The sequence below is a fragment of the Nasonia vitripennis genome, chromosome 4 (assembly GCF_009193385.2).
Source record: "Nasonia vitripennis strain AsymCx chromosome 4, Nvit_psr_1.1, whole genome shotgun sequence".
Taxonomy (NCBI): Eukaryota; Metazoa; Arthropoda; class Insecta; order Hymenoptera; family Pteromalidae; genus Nasonia; species Nasonia vitripennis.
In genome coordinates this window covers 17403326-17408765 of record NC_045760.1, presented here as the reverse complement: position 1 = coordinate 17408765, position 5440 = coordinate 17403326, and the positions used below count along the sequence as shown (strand labels likewise).

The following is a 5440-nucleotide window of genomic DNA, read 5'->3' as shown; positions in this document are numbered from 1 at the left end:
ATTGTAACGCAAACGCATTCGAAAACCCCTTCATTACGATCGAGTGATTGAGCAGGTGACTCTCTGGCGGCAATACATTACAAACTTTCGTCTCGTCATGCTGACGATCTTTCCGCTCATATATACACACATCGCGCGTTCAAAGTAGCGTTTCTTCTGCCTCTTCTTATTGCGATCTACACTTATCTATATGGAGCGCGTAAGACTAGTATCTGCTTCCAATCAATAACGACAACTACCTATACCGTTCTTGTTGCGTGTATCCGTACACGACATTCGCAGACTGCATGGCATTATGCTATCAAATACCCCACGTCATCCTCGCGCTTCTTTTCTCCAATAGCGCACAGCCGGTATTCTCCATTGATTGCACACAACGACGCGCCAAATACAATTTATTTATCATCGTGATCGCTCGCGGCAGTCGTGGATGCGATGATCGTTTTAATTTCGAGGGCGGCGTATGTTTTCGATACCTATATACACACAGAGCTCGCGGATTTCGAAGCTACAGGGGAAATTAAAAGCTCATTCAAGCTCCTGACAGTGAATCGCTGCAGCAGCAGCAGCCGCTACGACGGCGTCTGGATTCCGTGATTTAGGGGATCGCTTTCGAAAGGCAATAATTTCCTGCCATTCGCGCGCGAGCTCGCTACCAGCCGAAGCCACAAGTCATTTCCACACCTAACCATTAGGAGGCCAAGCAAGAGCGGGCGCAAGTAAGAGAGTGAAAGAATTGAAGAAAGAAGGGAGAGAGAAAGCGAAAGAATGGAGTATGAGTATAAAAAGAGTCGAAAACGGAGGCAGAAGAAGGGTGCAACAAAAAATGCCCGCCGCGTGCACCATTCTGCTGAGGATTTAAAAAGGTGGTTAAACAGAGTGCGAGAAAGAAAGAGTGAGAGGGAGAGAGAGGTATAGAAGAGCTGCTTGCGGAGCGGAGAGCGAGCAGCTGCTTGAGAAGAAGAAATTACTATCGTCTAAAATGGCAGCCATTGCATTACCGTGAACGTGTAATAACGATAATAACAATGACGTGACGTAAAATTTCACGCGGTCAGTCGTACAGTGCATACCTATGTGTAAAGTGTTCGATAATGATGCATCGGCTGGCCAGAAGGAAAAGTGGAAAATTCCTCGCTTTCGATAGGAAATGCGAGCTTCTAATGAAATCGATAAATATAGTTTGCACTGGTTGTTAGTATGTGGATGACCTTGCGAGTTATCTGTCGGTAACTTATGCTTGATAAAGAAGCAGCTTCTGATATTGAGGCTAATTTTTTTATTTGTCTTGTTATTAATTATAGTGATATGATTATAATGATTATGGTGCAGCGCTGACTGAATATATGTAAAGATTGCTTGCTAACAGGAATACTCATCATTTGAAAAGCAGATTCGATAAAATTTGTAGCTCTCAAGATGACTTGGTTAAATTTTTTAGATCAGAGATTCAGAGGGTATACCTATAGCTAGGAAGCGTGATATTAATATTTTCGTTCATGTCGTTTAACACAGGATCCTACGGGATGTTGCATGACTAATTGATGTATTTTTTAGCTATTGAAAGTAGTTTTTTTATCAAAACGTTGTTGTTGAAGATATATTTTGTATGATCATTTATCGTTCTTGAATAGTATATCTGATGGGCACTTTTAAGTATATCATAAAACTTTGTTACTGATATAGTTAAAACAAACGCGCAAAAATGGTTTATTCGCCCACATGATTTTTATACGTATTTGACCATAGTTGAGTATCGACGAAAGCCCATTGCAGTTGAATGTTTATAAGCGTCTCTTGATGGGTGACCCCTGTTGACTAAGAAATCCTTTAATGTCACGCGATTGTCTCTCGGCACTTTTTCCTCGATATATAATTATCCACGGCTATACGCTGCAGGTACACAAGGCGCGAGCAGGCGGGAGAACAAAAGCGAAAATCGCCGCAGGAAAAAATAATCGACGACTGGCGTCGCGCACCCGCTATGGGAAACAGAAATAGAAATGAGAATGATGGCTTGATGGACAGGAGGCGTTCTCGAGGGCGTTACCTAACCTTGTCCGCTCTATTTCTTTCGCTCTCTACTCGTCTGCCGCATGTTCCTTTTGACTTAGTGGATGAGGCGCAGCTTCTTCTTCTTCTTCTCCTTCTTCTTCTTCTTCGTTTTCTTCTCATTCGTTTCTTTTATATTATTCGAAGAATTGTTTCCACAAATTGTCTACCGTGTTGCTGTGGAACGACCCGCAGTTAAATGTAGCCGTAGGTGCAGCTCCATTTGCCTTATTTTGATTATTTCGTTTCACGCGTTACGCACGGGCCCGTTGAGAAGTTTCGCTTTTGTTTTGCTGGTATGTGGGTTATTATGAAAGTGTGTTAATAGATTTGGGAACCAGTTTGTTATCTGCCAGTGTAATTTAACGATCAACCACCTCGGCAGTCATCAGCTAATGATCCTTCGTTAATATTGATGCGAAAAGCGATTCACGGAGTTGGTTGCAATATCTACATTTTCAATATATATTATTGTAACTTGGTGTATAGTGCACCTTCAAACCAGCGACAGCAATCACTTTCGAAGAAATAACAGTTTCAACGGTCAGGAGAAGCTGCAGGTGCTGATAAAGTCAAAAGAGTTCAGCGAGTTCAAATCTTCGCGATCGATCATCCGAGGCGCGTATGATGTATGTTTCGTCGATCACTTGGATCAGTGCGAGAAAAACATAGGTGGATAGGTTACTACGGCAGCAGGATGAGCGAACAAGCGTGAAGCGAGCGAACGAAGTGACGTTTCATCTGCGGCCGAGATGAGAGATGGCGGCGCGCGTTGGCGCAGTCGGGAATCGCGCACATGACAAATTATCAATAACTTTTCCGTGACTTTCGGCTTGCGAGGAAGACTGATGATGCGTTGCGCGCGCTAGAATTTATCGGTTTGTTACAGTGCTCCTTGTTGAGTTGTGCAAGGTACTTTTATCACGTTTCTCGCAAATTGAAATAAAACGAGCGACTTTCTTGTCCCTCTTATGTAACAAGCACGCGAGTTTGAGGACGTTTTTACACGTAAAAATATGCTCACGTTCAATTCGTTATTCAACTAACGTATATGTAAAACACTTCGAACACGCCAGGAAATTTAAGCCAGTACAAAACTAATTGACTCCGATATTTTTATCCATCGCCGGAACGCAAACCACCCATATACGCGATCGCGTCAGAGTCTGCGGCCCAGCGATGCTCATAAAAAATCAAGATACTGGTCCGCTCGCTCGGTGTGTGTGTGTGTCTCCGATATCTCCGGCGTGCTTTTTTAATTTTACCGTGGCGATAAATTTTCCGCCGGATAAAAAGATTGTTTTCTCTTTCATTTTGTTTTCATTCATTCTCCGCCGGTCCGGTGAAAGACGAACGCTGCAGCACGCAAGAGTTAGCGCGTCGCCCAAGCTTCACTTTCCGATTGTCGAGCGAGAACGAGAGAGTATCAAAAGACGGCGGAACGGCTCCCCGCTGTCAGAGACGAGAGAAAAAAACGAGAGAGAGAGAGAGAGAGAGAGAGAGAGAGAGAGAGAGAGAGAGAGATCTGGACGCATCCCCCTGCGGCTCCTCGCAGGGTCCGCAAATAATTTATAGGACGGGCATCTGCATCGTAATTGATAGTATCCAGCGGAGCGGCGACGCGAGTCTCGGGTATATGTATATGCTTTCGGCGATAAAAAGGTTTCCGTCATCGCGCCGCTTTCCGTCTTGGGAATTACTCGGCACGATCCTCGCGAATTAATTGCTTTCTCTTTTCGCGCGTGCGCGTGCACGAGCAAGAAAAAAGGTGTATGCAGCGAAATTAACGAGAGAAAGATTTCTTGGGAGTCTGCATATGTATATGGCGGGCTGAGGATATCGCGTGGGAATAACACGCAGGCTATTGTTGTAGTTTGTTGGGAATGCAGACTTATCTATGGACGAGACGCATTTTTAAGATTACGACAAAATATTTGAACGGACGCATCCTCGGCGCCTAAACGGGGCAAGTTTGCGAGTTATGAAATTTTCGTGGAAACTAGTGTGACAGTTAATCGAAACTTTTGTAACGCGTGCTGCTATAATTCAATGCGATGCTATACTTAAACGTCAATTAAACGAAATAATCCACTCGCACATTTAAAAGTTGTAAAGTTTGGAAGCAGGTGTACTTCCATGTTTGGTTTGCGAACGGATCGCCAGAAAATTATACGGACGACGAGATAAAACGCTAAAGTATCAAGAGGATTTTTTTTCCATTTTCAAACATAAGGTAGCCTCTCACGTGCGCATTTTTGTCTCGTATGCAACACGTATTTATCGGATGACGCACGCAGAAATAGCCTCTCGCGCTCTCGCCGGGGCGAGAGATTCAAAAGCTCCGGAATATAATCTTCGTGGCGAGGAGCGCTCAAAAAAAAGCGCGTGCGCACCTCATAAACACAATTATCCGCAGAAATGCAAGCTGCACGCGGTCGCCGTTACTTTATTCGTCTCATGTAAATGAGTCTCTCTCTCTCTCTCTCTCTATCTCCCTCTCGCGCGCGCGTAAGGACTCGTTCGCAGTTAATAAGAGCGAAGAAAATCGCGCGCGCACACAGCTCCGTGCATAATCTGAAAGAAGCAGCGGCCGAATCGATTTAACGGACGGTAGAATTATCGCGTCAATTATTAATGCTCCGCAACAGAGCCCAAAAGTATTTCGTTTTCTCGGTATAGATGCGCGCGCGTGCTGCGACCAGAGATCCTCACATATCTTGGATTTTACGCGTTTCGCGGTGGTCGTGGGCTGTAGGTATACGCGAGGAGCTGCAGCAAAAGAGACAAGGAGAGAGAGAGAGAGAGAGAGAGAGAGAGAGAGAGAGAGAGAGAGAGAGAGAGAGTGAGAGATACGCGCCAGGCGGATCCATGGCGAACAATATAATAGTCGGTGAAGGGCGCAGTATATGCGAGCGAGTGAGATAGAGGGCGAGCAGTGGGACGTCCGTGCGGCCGTTCTTCTCCGCGAGGTCTTTTTCTTCTTATTATTTTCAGGCTCTATATCGCTTTTTTCCCGCCGTTTTTTCGACTACGTGGGCATCTCTTCGCTTTTTCTGCGAGCAAAACTGCCGCTGCGCTGCGCAGCTCGCCAAGGCGAAAAAGAGCTAGAGACGAAAGAGAGGTGAAAAAGGAAGAGAAGTGACTATCTTCTCTCTCTCCCTATCTCTGTATGGGCTGCGGTATAATTAAAATACAGCTAAGCCTCCAGCCGTGCGCTAGGCCTGCTGCTGCTGTTTCTCCCTGGTTTCGTTTTATATCTTCTTGCTCATCCTTTTTCCATCCCGCCTCTATTTACTTCTCTCTCTCTCTCTCTCTCTCTCTCTCTCTCTCTCTCTCTCTCTCTCTCTCTCATTAGCCGCGAATTCTTCCCTTTTCATTTCTGATCACT

At 45.1% G+C, this 5440-nt stretch overlaps 1 long non-coding RNA gene across 1 annotated transcript; it reads right to left on the bottom strand.

Annotated features, from left to right (window-relative positions):
• Window positions 1-1282: 1282 nt before the first annotated feature.
• On the bottom strand, window positions 1283-2803 carry LOC116738567. The gene is made up of 3 exons (XR_004344888.1): window positions 2430-2803; window positions 2056-2345; window positions 1283-1982 (listed from the first exon to the last, which is right to left on the bottom strand). It is a non-coding gene; the product is annotated as an uncharacterized LOC116738567 (long non-coding RNA).
• Between the last annotated feature and the right edge of the window lie 2637 nt (window positions 2804-5440).